Raw genomic sequence first — 15,888 nt, forward strand, 5'->3', positions numbered from 1 at the left:
ATAATCCATTATTTCCAATGAAAAAACTGAGCCATGAGATAGTTCAGTGACTTTTGAACTCAGGTGTCAACCTCCAATGTCTGTGCTCTTAACTTTGCCATTGGTCGCTCTCGAAAATACAATTGTCTAGCTGGAGTTTAAATAAAAACTTAAAAAAAAAAAAAAAAAGACCAAAAAAAACCCCCCACCCACAACCCAACATATTAAAAAATGCTAAATGACCAAAGTTGAGATTTTTTACACCTTCAAAATATGAAAGAAAAACACATGAAGGGGTCTACTACTGTGCATAGTGAATTTAAAAAAAAAAAATTAAGATTTTATTTTATTTATTTGAGAGAGAGAGAGAGTGTGTGTGCGTACGGGAGCGAGAGCACAAGCAGAGGGAGCGGCAGAGGGAGAGGTAGAAGCGGGCTCCTGGCTGAGCGGGGAGCCCAATATGGGGCTCCATCCCAGGACCCTGGGATCATGACCAGAGCCTAAGGCAGACGCTTAACCCACTGAGATACCCAGGCGCCCTTGTGCGTAGTGAATTTGATTTGACCCACGATATTTTGGCTATGAGTCTCAAAAAAACAAGTAACATTTATAGATTACCTTTTATCATGGAGAAGTGACCAATGGAAGATCATATTCTATGGTTTTAAAAAATTCATTTATAATTCTGTGATTGAATTATGCTGATGAAATTATGGAAATATCAATTTAATCCAAAACCTCTTCTGTCTTTCAGAAAGGTATAGGGGGAGGTTTATTTTCCTACAGCATCCAAAGAAGAAAATCACAGAAGAAAATAGTTATATTAGTAGTACTCATAATCCCCAATTATTTTTTTGTAGTGTCCCCACAAGTGGCATTTTCCAGAGAGTAGTGAGAAAAAAGAAAGCTGTCATGCTATATATATCGTACTGTCATGATTATATGTAATATGCTTATTCCAATATTTCTTAATATAAATAATACCGACACTACAAGAAATTAAATATTTAGTTTTTAAATCCTTGACCACCCCATCATACAATGTGTACATTTATCTTGTCCTTATCTTGCTGTCATGCTTCCATTCAATTTTTGAGCTGTGTTAGATTGTTTCCTGTTTTCTGGATTGAGACTATCTATTTTACAACTTTTTATGTTGTCATTCTGCTTTTCAATTTTACTTTCCGATTCTTCCACTGAGTTCCAATTTCTGCTATGTCATATCTAATACATAACTCCTACTGCATTTCTGGATGATTCTTTTTAAAATCTTTTATTTTTAATTTTAACGTCTTTAACCATCTCTATATTTTGGGTAACATAAACTCTGTTAGGGTTCTTCGATTCCACGGACTCCAAAATTTCACCTTTTCTGGAATGCCATATACTTGGACTCATGAAATAAGTAGCCTTTTCAGATTGGCTTCTTTCACTTAGTCATATGCATTGAAGTTTCCTCCATGCCCCTTGCTTGCTTGATCACCACTTCTTTTTAGCACTGAATACTATTCCAGCATCTGGGTATACCACAGCTTCTTTATCCACTCACTACCCGAGGGCATCTTGGTTGTTTCCAACTGGTGGCATTTATGAATAAAACTGCCATAAACATCCTTTAGTGACTTTTTGGGCACACATGAAGTTTTCAGCTCATCTGGGTAAATACCAAGAACTAAGATTGCTGGATTGTATGGTGGGAGAAGGCTGAGTTTTTAAGGGAACTGCTGCAGTGACTTCCAAAGTAGCTGCCCCACTTTGCATTCCCACCAGCAGTGAATGAGAGCTCCTGGTTGTCCACAGCCTCGCCAGTATTTGAGGCTGTCACTAGTTAGGATTTTGGCCATCCTAACAGATGTGTAGCGGTACCTCATTGTTGTTTGAAGTCCTTTCCTGCTAGCCACGTCTCTTTCATTTTAGTTTCTTTCAGCCCCACCCCCACTCCCATCCTTTCTCTAATGCTATGCTTCTTGGGTGAGGTGCTGGTTATTTGTTTCTTTACAGTTACAACAAAGCCCTGGAGAGACTGGTGGCAAGGTCTGCTGGCATGGGGATGGAGGATTTTCAGTAGCGCAAATGAAGCATCCTGATGGTCAATATTAATCTCAACTCAGAATTTGGGCCAATTTTCATTTATTTTTAAGGGTTTGTAAATTACAGAAGGGACATATCCCAAGTGCGGTGTGTTTATCTCATTAATCACACAGGAGAGTAACTTTCTCTTTCTTCTCAGAAACAGAGAATCACACACACTCGTGGACTTTAACTCACATGCTGAGTGTTGAGAGTGAAGAACTTTGAGCTCCCGCTGAGGTGTCTGAATCGCTGGGACCACATAAGCGGCCCAAAGACCTAGAGATGGCCTTGCCTAAAGGCTAAGATCACTGGTCCAAAGAAGACAGAATGAAGTGACTGGAATGCATGGAGAGTAACCTTCCTTCCAAGGACAGCCACACATTCAAAACAACCCAGTCACAGACCACCCGGGACAAAGTAGCTGTTAAGGATTTGTCTGGACAAATGTGCAAACTCAAATGGCTGGAGGTTTCTTATCACTTGAGAAAAATTTGCACTGTGACAAGAATTAGTCCTGGAATATTTGAAAGTCTGTTAAAACCAGGGTCGCCTCATTATATTTTTCTACACATTCTTGGCTATTTTCATTGTTGGTTGTCATGGATATTAGCATCGCAGAAGTATTCTTACCCTTTATGTATGAAAAACAGTTGGGGTTGGAGAGCATATTTTATTCTTTGATGTCTTACTGAAACATTTCCTTATTTATGAATGTTTTAAAAGCACAGAATTACAGTATGAGAAAATAATGGTGATATTTTCATACCTCTGCTTGTGAAGCATGATTTTAAATCACATTTTCTAACTTATTCAGCATCCACTGTTTCCTAGCCTTGTCCTACTTGCATGGGATACAGAGATGAAAGTTACAATTCCTGACTTGGGGACACTCACAGTCCAGCAGGGAAGAAGCACCAGTAAGGGAAATGAGGAAGAGGCAGCAAAGCACACATACTGGACAAATACAGGCTAAAAAGCTCCGTTTTCTATTACAATAAGATGGCGCTGGTTAAAATAACACAATCTCTTTTCTTATCCATTTTCTCACCTATACACTCTTGTTCTGGGGATCAAATTACCATCATATAGAATGTAAGTGAAGATTGGATTTAGTGCTTAGGATACATGCCCCGCTAACAGTGGATTCACAAAAAAAATGGCATGTTGGCTTTGCTCCTTCCTGCTGATCCAAAAGTACCCATTCATTGGAAGAAGTCCCCCAGAAGAGTGGGCAGGTACTGCTAACTGATGGCCACACAGCTTCCCCCCCCCCGCCCCCCCTCTTTTTAAGATTTATTTATTTTATTTGAGAGAGAGTATGAGTGCAGTTGCGGGTGGTGAGGGGAGGATCAGAAGGAGAGGGAGAGAAGCGGACGCCTCGCTGAGCAAGGAGCCCCATAAGGGCTCCATCTCCTGACCCTGAGATCATGACCTGAGCCAAATCAGGAGTGGGATGCTTAACCGACTGAGCCACCCAGGCACCCCAGCTTTTCCCTCTTAGCATTTCCCTAGAAATGCAACTGAAGCCAGGAACTCAGCGCCAGAGGGGGTTTGTGGCTCTTTGGCTGCAGGATCCAGATGTCCCACTTAATTAGACCTGGCTTTTCTGCACCTTCCCAGGGGGAACTTTTCATCTCCTCACGTGGACGGGGACCAGTGCTGGGCACCCAGAACAACAAGTGCAGATGCCCCGCTGCCACCTGGCACGCAGGGTGCTGGCTCCCCCCTTCCCTTGCCAGCCGCTCTTCATCGGAGCCCACAGATCCCCTCCAGAGCTCTTCTGGGCGCCACCCCCGCCGAGGTCGTCTGCCCGCCCTGTCCCGCGCCCAGTGGGACTGCAGGCGCTGGAGGACAGGGTGCAGACGCCGCGTGTGGAAGAGGGAAGGACAGCCGCCCCAGGTCCACCCTGCGGCATCCTCCCGCCGCGCCCTCCCTTGCCGAACGTGCGCGGAGTGAAGGAGGCCGCCTGCTCCCGAGAGGGCCGCGTGGGGCTCCGGAGACTGCGCGCGGGCAGATTCAGGGATGGGGCCAGGAGCCCCAGGATCCACTTGGCAAAGGTCCGCGGGGTCCTCGTCAGGTCGGAAGGTTCCTGCAAGCCGCCCGCCCTTGAGCCCAGGGCTGAGCCTCCCGCCTGGACGCCGCACACGCCGCGGGCACTCGCAACACCTCCCTGCCCGGTCCAGTATCTTAAGGAGCTGCCAGCAGCTTCTGCGCGCCCGGCCTGTTGGTTTTGTTTGTTTGTTTGTTTGTTAAGATTTTTATTTATTTGACAGCAAGAGACACAGCGAGAGAGGGAACACCAGCAGGGGGAGTGGGAGAGGGAGAAGCAGCTTCCCGCCAATGGCCCAATGCGGGGCTCGATCCCGGGACCCCGGGATCATGACCTGAGCCGAAGGCAGACGCTTAACGACTGAGCCACCCAGGCGCCCCACACCTGGCGTTTTGTAAGTTCTTGGAGAACCGCTCCTTTGAAGCCCTCCAGGCCCCCAGGGTCCCTGCGCGTTCGCTACTCCTGGACATCTTGCAAGGCTAAAGGAGCACAAGGTTTTTCCTCGGAGGCTCTTGAGATCCCGATCCTGGGGGATGGGAGCTCTCTGGTGCCACAAGTTCCTGAGAGCGGGCGTCTGGACGCGTTGCCACTAGGGGGCAGCTCGGTTCTCTGTCTCCTGGCCTCAACCACCTGTAACCCCGCGCTGCGCGGGAGCCTCTGTGAAATAGGGACTTCTGGGGCTGGCTCCAAGGACGCCAAAACGCCCCTGTGACCCATCCAGCCCCTGAGCTGGATTTGTTGGAGCCAGGCTCTCTATGGTAGCTGGATGCTGGAACCCGGGGCAGTAGCGAAGCTCCCTCTTGAACTTGGCCGCCTTCTGCACTGGACCCGCATGGCATGTACTCCTGAACCAGATTTCAGAGGTGCGTGTTTGGCTACCTGGCTCCTGCCGCATCCACGACCAACTGTACTTTTGTCTACTCAATATTCTTCCGTAGATCGACTTATACACTCAATGTTTTTTCCAAAGAAAACATCGTAAACCTAACAAAATCAATGTGATTTGCATTTCTGAAGGTAACAAAAATAATGAAAACAGTGAAATTATGTGTCTAGATAAAAATAAAGAAAGAAAGAAAGAAAGAAAGAAAGAAAGAAAGAAAGAAAGAAAGAAAGAAAGAAAGAAGAGACGAAAAATACAAATATATTTAATAACAATTTGACACTGCGTCCTGGACTACCCATCCTGAGAAACACAGGAGGCGTTTGACTCAGGCCACATAATCTTTTTAAAAAAATATTTCTATTATTTCCTATTGTCTTTTCAAAATAGCTTGGAGAAATAAGCTCTTATTAAGCAATCAAACGTTAATTTTCTCGCTAATAAATTCAAATCTCTTTTGGGGGGGGTCAAGTTTTTATGCCAAATAAAAACTAACTACAGCATTATCAGTCCCATTGGATATGTAGGGAAAAAACAGTGAAGGTTATTCTACAAGAATTCAGTAAGAATAGAATGATACAGATCAACATTATTTGTAAAACTGAGGCTATTTACATACTAGCCACAAACACTACCAGCAGTCCGCAGACTCTTCAGCCACAGTTCCAGCTCCCTAACAGCTTCTCAGTAATCTCCAGGTGCCCTGTCAGTCTTCAGCTTAGGACAGAGGGATCTTAAACTAGGGACAGGAGGTGTAGCAGAACAATCCTTGAAATGTCCACACCAAAACCAAGATCAGGAGAATTTGCTGCGGCTCTTTTGGAACCAGAAGCCAAGGCCCCGCTGGGTCTCTTAGCCCTGGCACCTCACTTCTGCAGCAACCAGGAAAGGAATCTGGAATCTCAGCCACAGGACACCTGCTGTCTGATCGAGTGTGTGTGTGTGTGTGTGTGTGTGTGTGTGTGTGTGTGTGTGTGTGTGGGGGTGGGGGATGGGGGGGGGCCATGCTGAGGAAGACAGGTTAGAATGTCCTCCCTCTGCACCATTCCCACCCCACTCAGGGCTCTGGTTCCTTTTCTATTTTTTGTCTTTTAAAAAAATATATTTTATTTATTTATTTGTCACAGAGAGAGAGAGAGAGAGACAGAGAGAGCGCACAAGCAGGGGGAGGGACAGAGGGAGAAGCAGGCTCCCTGCTGAGCAAGGAGCCTGATGCAGAACTCCATCCCAGGACGCTGGGATCATGACCTGGGCCGAAGGCAGATGCTTAACTGACAGAGCCACCCAGGGGCCCCTGGTTCCTTTCCTAAATGTGCTTCCAGTCTTCTTCAGGACCCACCCAGGTTCCTTATGCCCTCCCTAATTGCTGGGTGGTCCTGCTGCACTTGCTTATAGGCCCATTCTCTAGGCCCCTATTTATTATGCACCTTGTTCTTAAAATTTTCTCAGAGCTCTGACTGTGGGTGTGAGCCCCAGCATCCCCAGGGGGAGGAAGCCCGCACATGCAGGTGGCATCTTGTGTGTTTTGCCATCTTGGAGTGGGACATGTTTGTGCCGTAGCCTGCACTCCTTGGCTGCAGGCCACAGTAGGGAGCCCGTGGGGGAGGTCCCACCAGCCCAGCGTCTCGTGGAACAGGTCCTAGCTCTGCCTTCTTCTGCTGTGACAATAAAACCTCCCACCTGTTAAAAAAAATTTTTTTTTTCTCAGAGCATCAAGAGGCTATTTCCTAGTTTCAATAGCTGAATAAGTAAATAACTTGAAAAGTCTACAATATGGAGAATAATTTTAAAATACTATATAATATTTAACACATGATATAAAGGAAGATATTGATCAATGTAGGTTTAGTGCATGGTATCTTGTCGATGTGTGCTTTACCTAAGCGATTTATTTTTTTTTATTTCTTGTTTTTTTAGATTTTATTTATTTGAGAGAGACAGAGATAGTGAGAGAGAGAGCACAAGTGGGGAGGCGAGGGAGAAGCAGGCTCCCCACAGAGCAGGGAGCCCGATGCGGGACTCGATCCCAAGACCCTGGGATCATGACCTGAGCCGAAGGCAGACGCTTAACCGACTGAGCCACCCAGGCGCGCACCAAGCAATTTATTAATGTTTTAAAAACCAGTGCATCCACATGGCAACCACAATAACAAAGCAATGCATACTCTGAAGGACATAAAATTGAAAATAACAATACACTGTTATCAGTCAAGCTCCAAGTGGGTGATTTAAGAAACCAGAATTTCAACTGCATTATTAGCATTACAATATTATGAGCATGACATAAGAAACATTTACTAAAGTAATGCAATTATTCAGTCAGGCATTGTACCAGGACATTCTTTCGGTAGATGATTCTACACAGTAAGTGTAGATTGAAACACTTTCCTTTATTTATTTTTTTGTTTTGTTTGTTTAAGAGAGAGAGAGAGCGAGAGACTTCTTGAGAGTGCCAGCAGTGGGGAGGGGCAGAGGGAGAAAGAGGGAATCTCAAGCAGGCTCCATGCTCAGCAAGGAGCTCAGTGTGGAGCTGGAGCTTCATCTCAGGACCCTGAGATCATGACCTGAGCAGAAATCAAGAGTCGGATGCTTAACCGACTGAGCCACCCAGGCGCCCCTTATATTTTCTTATATTTAACGGCATAGAGCCTTGTGCTGTTTCTGGATGTGTCAGTCTGGTTAGGCTAAACTACAGGGATATAAGGGAGGGACTCCAGGACTTCTTAGCACCCTCACATCTCTTGCAGCTATTCAAGCAGATCCTAATCTAGGTGCTGCTGTGAAGGGATTTGGCAGATGTAATTAAAGTCCCTAAAGGAATCTAAACGAGGGTGATGATCCAGGTGGACCTGACTGAATCAACAAAAACCTTTAAAGGAATGGTTTGGGCATTCCCTGAAAAAAATTCCAAACAGCAAGTGGAGTCTACATTGTCCCAGTTGCTCCGGACTGCCTGTGGAAGGTTCTAGGCTGCTCCTGCTTTCCCTCCCTGACTGATTGCCCCTCTGTTCTCAGACTGGCTTACCTAGTGTCTATAGTCTTCATAGAAGTCAGTTCCTTGTAGATTCTCTTTTCCTCCTGCTCTCCTTCATCCTCTCCCTCTCTTCCTCCCTCTCCTGCCCATTCCGACCCCCTGACCATTAAGGTTTATTTCTCTGGTTGATCCCTGACTAATACTAGCCTGACAGATTTATCTTCCCTATTAGTACATTTCACATTCTACTACCATCCCCCCCCCCCTTTTTGTGTGTGAAAATGACCCCTCTCTTAGTTTCTGTGGAACACACATGCTGGTTCCTCTGGTGCATAGAAAATTGTAGACACAGTAGATATTCCCGTCTCTTGTGTAAAGCCTTGTATAATTTCTTAGTTATCCTGCATATCCTTCTATGGCATAATGTGCTACTCCCATTAATATAATAAATACCCATGCGCAGTCAGCAAATGCTAGATATTTGGAAGATTTAAATGTCCTAGAATCAATATATACTAAAAATTTGGTCAAGAGTAATCACGAAAGTTATGGTAAGAAGACATATTAGACCATTTCCAATAAGTTTAGGCCAAAATGATTATAAGGTTTTCCACTTCAGTGGAATTTTATTTTATGAACCTCTTTCAAACATTCTCCTTTTTAATCAACAGTAGATAAACCACAGAATAATATCACAGAAAAAGTGATCTTCAATAAATGAAAATAAAAACAAATTATTTCACTTCACTAAATGGTTTCTAAAACACACTCTCTAAATGATACATCTAAAACACATCACCAGATAAACTTATATGTACTCGAGATCTAATCATTCATTGAATAACATGTAACGAGTTCATCCTAAGTGTAGATATTGCTGCAGGTGCTGATGATTCATTAGTGTCATTGCTGTCATTAATCCTACGTATCAGGGTAAGGCACAGAAATCAATAACTAAAAATGGATGAAATAATATTAGATGTGACAAGTGAAATGAAAGCAATAAGATGAGGGATAGAGAGGGATGGGATTAGCTATGTCACACGTATTTGTATCTATATTTTGTGTACTCTAGTTATGAAAATGGAGCTGCAAACAAGACACAGAAAATCCCTTTCCTATACAACCAACAATCTAATTCAGGGAAGGCATACATCCGACATTAAATAAGTAAAACATATGATGAGTTAGAGTCTGATAGTACTCTGTAGAACAGTAAAGGAGGAAAGAGGAAAGGAGGAGCAGGGAGTGGGGATGAGAAGAGAGGATGCCCCAGATCTCAGCAGTAGGGCTAAATAATGGATTGCAGTCCAGCCCATATAGCTCCAAAACCCACTCTTGAGGACCAGCGGGGCTACTTTGCAAATATGTGAGTTGGAAGAGAGGAGTCAGGAATTCACTTGTCAGGGAGGCTCTTAATGTGCACTTCATCAAGAACTTATTAAGTGGGTAAAATTGGTTGGATAAAAGAATTTCGATCCTGGTACAGAAAAGGAGGGGGAGAGGAGAAATAAAGTTCCGAGGGTTCTGTGAATTGGCAAGGCTAAGCCCTAGGTATAACAGATTGATCTGTCATGACACAGAGAATCAGTGAGATTCAACAGAAGAGATAAAAATGGGTTTATATTCTGAGTAACCCAATGTCCTGGCTGGATTAGGTGAATTTAAGGAGGGAAGCAATCAGAGCTGGTTATTAGAAGATGCCTCCATGTCTCCATGAGGAACAGCATCATACAGAGAGACCTGAAAGGGAGGACAAGGATATTTGTCAGTGACTCCAGGAAATTACAGCCAGAATGGCTCACGAGAGGGAACTCTTAAGAAGAAAATGTGCCATAAGCCCAATATGGAACTCCTCCAGCTACAAATTGAGGAATGGTGTGTCAAGGCAGTGAACATTCAGCTGCATGGAAATTCTTTCTCTCAGCTGAAATCTCTATTCTCTTAACCTTACATCATTTGTTTCCAGAAATATATTTCCATCACTGTACCTGCTTTATTGGGAGGGAGTTCCTCTTCAGAGGATACTCTAGAATTTTTACTCTTCACTCATATCTCATATCATATAATAGTAGCAAACAAATTGGTGAAATGATGAATGTAAAAGCTGAAAGGCAAATAGCCTATCTAAAAGTGAATAATTATCTGTTTTGGCTTCTGAAAATCTACAAAATAATATTTAGGTTAATTTTTGGTCATAGCAATCTGACCTCTATTTTCCCTTTAATTAATTTTTTTAATTCTTTTAATTTTTTATTAACATATAATGTATTATTTGTTTCAGGGGTACAGGTCTGTGATTCATCAGTCTTACACAATTCACAGCGCAAACCATAGCACATGCCCTCCCCAATGTCCATCACCCAGCCACCCCATCCCTCCCACCCCCCTCCCCTCCAGCAACCCTCCGTTTGTTTCCTGAGATTAAGAGTCTCTTATGGTTTGTCTCCCTCTCTGGTTTCGTCTTGTTTCATTTTTCCCTTTAATTTATCCCTCTTGATTTGTCCCTTTTATGTTCTTTCAACCCTGACGTATTTGGGAATAAGCCCTGTACACGCCTCTGGACAGGCTCAACCACTCTCTAGGGAAGGGGCAGCCCATTAGCGGTGTGCACATGATCTATTACTTTGTGTTGGGATCGTTTGGGTACTCGTTCCCCTTTTGCTCATTATTATAGTTATTTTCAGAAATAAGTGCATTATTTGACCACAAAAACCTTTCATAACTTGTAATGATATTTGCAGGATGAAGAATGAATTATAGTGGGAAACTGAAATATGACCCAGGCTCCCAATGAGTCAGTTGCTTAATAAGTAAAAAGAATGATATAAAAAAACAAAAATGGAAGTGACTGGAGCAATAGTCAGAGTCAAGGTAAATCATTTAATGTTACATAAAAATTATACGTTTATTCAGCATATTTAATTGTTAGCAGCTAGGAATAGATTTCAAGTGGCAAATATTTTACTAGGGCTGGTTGTTCTTCTTTGTATTGCTAGTCTCTAATAAGGGCATATGCTATTCATGTAATAGAAACTGTGAATAAATATGTACATATTATCACCAGAATCATTTTTGTAAAAATATCCAGCCAAAATAATTTTTAAAAGTTTTTTTTAGCAAAATCACATTATGAAGAGCTATTGTTAAATCTGAGGGCTCCCATTTTTAGCTGTCAAAAATGATGCTGCTATGAGTATTTGAGTTCAGGTCTTGGTACAGACATATGCTTTCATTTCTCTTGGATACACACCTAGGAGTGAGATTTCTGGGTTCTCTGGTCAATTTATGTTAACGTTTTAAGAAAGTGCAGAAGGCCTTTGCCAAGGGTGCTGCATTGGAGCCATCCTGCCCCCCTCCCAAGGCACTGGGGCTGCCGGGGCAGAAGGGCCTGCATTTCCCACCACTCCCTTCTCCCACCACACATCACAAAAAGCCACAACAGCAGGTCCGCTGTCCGAACGTCCATCCCCGTGCTTTCCAGCGTACAAGCTAAAAGCATCATCGTTCATGAACAGGGGCCTAAGTCAGCGGCTCTCAGAGGATGGTCCAGGCATCAGGACCAGCGCCAGCATGTTAGAACGTGTTAGAAGGGCAAACTCTCCAGCCTCACCCCAGACCTACTGAATCAAGAAGCTCTGTGATTGAGGCCCGGAGGAGGTCTGTGCTCTAACAAGCCCTGCAGGTGATTCAGATGCATCTCCTAGGTTAATGCAGTCTTGAGGTTAATCTCCGAGAAGGATGCTTTCTCAGAAAAGAAACACGGCACAGCTGGGAAGGGAAGCTTCTTTTGTCCTCTCCCGCTCAAATCCTCCCCTTTCTGAACCTAGACAGTCTAGGTAAGAGATACAGAGAGTCAGTTCTGGGTGGTGGGGCAGATGGGAACAGGCCAGGGAGGTTCCCTGAGGACAAGCACCAACTGGAAGGTGAGCAAAGTGAGTTGTCTAGAACAAGATTGCCTTGCTTCCTTTTCTTTCCTTGTAGTTTTCCTGAAGGCTTTAATCAAAGTGCCTCATCTCTGCCCTCTGTTTGGAGGTGGGACCAGCTTCAGTCAGCATATTCATGTGGAACACACACACACACACACTCACCCATGGTCACCTCGATGGTGACAGTGGTTATCCAGAAAGCCTTCAAAGAAGTGGAACTGGAGAACCCTCTTCTGCACCTGGAGACATGCCTCCAGAGCTCCTTGAGTTTCATTTCTGTTACTGAAAGGGGCTTCATGCTCTTCACGCAAAGGTCTGTGAATACCGTAGGGATAGTAGTCTGCCTCCACTCTCCTAACACAACTGTGCACACATATTTTTGCTGCTTGTAATATGTTTGTAAATGCTACATAATGAAAGGAAGTTACATTAAATCATTTTAACCCATAATACAGAAAGAGTTTTTCTCAGTAATACTGTTAATATTTGCTAATACTTTTGGTTACCTTTTTTTTTCAATTTTGTGATTCATTGAAAGGAAATGTTATTAAGAAAATTAGGCAAAAAACTGGAATTGACTGGTAAGGTTGCTTTCATAGGTATTGAGAGAGGGATTGAGGGGAAGAGAGAGAGAGAGAGAGAGAGAGAGAGAGAGAAAGTCTCCGTGCTGTGAAATCAGGTGCACTTTTGATATCCTTCTTGGGAAAATGCAGGATTGGCAAAATTTAACAGAATATATAATAATTTGAAATGTATTTCCCTAATCCCTAATCACAGCAATGTCTGTATCCTCTTGAAGAAGTCTGAGTGTGTGTGAGCATGCACACGCACATGAGAAAGGGAGAGAAGAAACGCAAATATTCCCATCCCTCCCGAAAGCTTTGTAATTTTTTAAAAAGATTTTATTTATTTTAGAGAGAGAGCAGGGGAGAGGAAGAGAGAGAATCTCAAGGAGACTCTGCCTTGAGTGCAGGGCTCGATCTCCTGAACCTGAGATCATGACCAGAGCCAAAACCAAGAGTTGGATGCTTAACCAACTAAGTCACCCAGGTGTCCCAAAAGTTTTGTAATTTTTGAGGAGCTCTTGTGTCTGGAGAAAAACAACAAGAAAAAGAGGTCATGGTTTTCAAGGCTGAATGAGATCCAGGATCTTTTCTCTTTCCTTCCTTCCTTCCTCTCTCTCTTTCTCATTCTTTTCTGCCCTTTGGTATTATGAGAAGCTGATTTGAAGTAAGGGCTGGGCTAAGCAGAGGTGAATATTGAAGAAAGGTTTCACTTAGTGGCTTTGAGAGGAACAGTACAGATGGTTATTTTGACTGCTCGTGGCTTTGATTTGTATAAATCAGTTGGTATAAAGGAGGTAATTCATCCCATTTGTTTTTGTTGCTGTTCCTTCCCTGTTTCTGAGTGGCTGTTACTTCCTTCTGAGGAACAGAGGAGAGGAGTACACTACCTAGAACTTCTGGCCCCAGGAGGCTGCTTAAATGCCTATTTTCAGGAAAACTAGGATGCGGCCTGGGGGTGTGTGATGAGTGCCCCACTTAGGAATATTATACTAATGCTGCCAGGGCCATACCTCCCAGAGAATGAAGAATGGGGGAGAGCTATGAGGAGCTCTGTTCTGTGTGCCAGTTGGGTGCTTGCTCTCAAAGCTAGAATGGGGACTGATCTACATCCCAACCTCCCTAATCTAGGGAGCTCTATTCAAGGACACCTGACAAGCTATGGCTCCATTAAGCAAAAGGAACATTGAGTCCTGGATGTGGGCTTCGCTGGGTGCTTGGTGAGAAATGAATTCCCAGAACGCATGAACTCACTTCTCATGCTTTACCATGCCTAGAGTCCTCATACACCCCATCAGTCCTCCCATCCCTTTGTGGCTCCACTGTGAACCTAAAGGGGGTTCCTGATCTCACCTATGTCTAAAGGCAGCTGAGACCCTCTGTGGCTCTGAGAGACTCTTATTAATAGTTATGGAAAGGCTCAAGAGCATGAGGGAGCAATCTATAGATTCATTCTGGGGGTTGTGGGAGCCCAAAGGTAGCATCATGCCCCATCGTACAAACTGAGAGCTAAAGGAAGGAAGGTCAAACTGTCTAAAACCCAACTGTTAGATTTGACAAGCTCCTTAGTTGAGAACTTTTGGCCATTCTCTGCTGTGACTTTTAGCCAGGTCGGAGAGCTGCAGGAAGTGATAGTTGAGATCTGTTACTACTGTGGGACATGACCATAGGGGTGGGGGTGGGGTCTTGGAACCCTGAGTGTGAGAAACAGATGAAATCTCCACCCTGGATTATATCCAATGGGTCCATTTCCCAACATCGTTTTTCCCTTACCAATTTTAAAGTTTTAAAAACCTTTTAGGGTTTTTCCTGGCTCTTTTACCTATTACTGACTCAAATGTGGGTTTTCTCTCAATCTCTTGCTGGGTTTTTACCACTTGGTACTTGTCTCTCTACCTTTCCTTTCCATCCTTCTCCTTTCGCCCTTCTCTCGAGTGTGCTCCCTCTCTCCTGCATTGTCCTTCTGTTTATATGCTTAACAACAGTAATGGGGAACAGTTGTGCAAGGCCCTGGTCCAGTGACCCCCTGTGACACAGACACTTTGTTTTGCAAATGAGGAAACAGGTGTCTCAAGGTGTCTGGGCTGGTGAGCAGTGGGGCCGGGACTCTAACCCGGTAGCTCAGCTTCAGGAACCGCACTCTTAACTATGATGCCATATTACTCTCAGCTCTGTTGTCCCCTCCGGGTCTTAATGAACAGCAGCTTTGTGCCAATTCCATAAAGTGGAATTTTATACCACCCAAGAGTAACTTTGAAACGTACAGGAAATGTTGCCTGTCACCTCCTCTATCAGCATCCCATATTCTCTACAACTTGGGTGCTCTTCCCCAAGGATTATCTTCCTCTTGGATTCATGGGTGCATTCAGTTAAAGTAAGGGCAATTTACTTTGTGCAGGCACTGTTTGAACTTTTTTCTCTACATCTGCCCACAGCACCACTGGAAGCTTTTTTGGCTCAAACGACATTTCTCTTTTTGTACCGCTTTCCGTAAGTTCCTCTCTAGTCCTGCTGCTTCTCTTGTCCCACTCTTCTTTCTACTTCTGTACCTGGACATTACTTTTCTCTTCCTCTCTTCCTGTTTACATAATCCCAAATACCTCCTGTCCTATTAGACATGATCTCCTCACATGTTTATGGGATCAATCAAGACAGGAGAACCTTCACTCCAAGTATTTGAAATGAAGTCATGCCACAGGAATAGGACTGAACATTTTGAGAACCCTCACCCTTTGCTTCCTCCCCTCAACCTGAGCATCTTACATTTTTATTGCTAGATCTCAGGTAAGAACAGCAGCCCCCATTTCTCATTCTGTGATATTTAGATGATCAGCTCATCTCATGTGGTGAACATGAAGGGGAAGAACAGGGCCCTGGAATGTGGGTAGAGACACTCTAGACCTTTGTACTGGGATCTGGACTGAAGAAGGAGAAGGACTTCAGAAGGCTTCTATCAGACCTCATGGTTCTACTGAATGTAGGTGCATATAGGGACACAGTCAGAGGACTGTGGCAAGGACAGGGCCTCCCCCTTCAGTGCAGAGTGTTAATATAAACGCTAGATTTTAGCAAATAGATGATACGTCTCTGAGCCAGCATCAAAAATCTTCATGATGCAGGAGAGTGGGAGGTCACAGGAACTGGCCTGACTGTCCCTTCAGAGGACAGGCCACACAGGGACCATGAGAATAGAACAAGCACAGTCCGAAGGCGGGGCTGAGCTTTCTCTCTCTTCAGGCCACACTTACTGGTAAGGTCCAGATTCCAGTAGTGCAGTTGTTCCTCCACATCCTTACCAATGCCTGGCGTGGTCTGTTTTGTTGTTTTGGCTTGATTTTGATGTTAGCTATTCTATTGGGTGTGTAGTTGGATCTCATGGTGGTTTTAATTTGCATTTCCTTAATGACTAATGATGTTTAGCATCTCTTCCTATGCTT

This window comes from Halichoerus grypus, chromosome 11 (assembly GCF_964656455.1).
Source record: "Halichoerus grypus chromosome 11, mHalGry1.hap1.1, whole genome shotgun sequence".
In the NCBI taxonomy this organism is placed as follows: Eukaryota; Metazoa; Chordata; class Mammalia; order Carnivora; family Phocidae; genus Halichoerus; species Halichoerus grypus.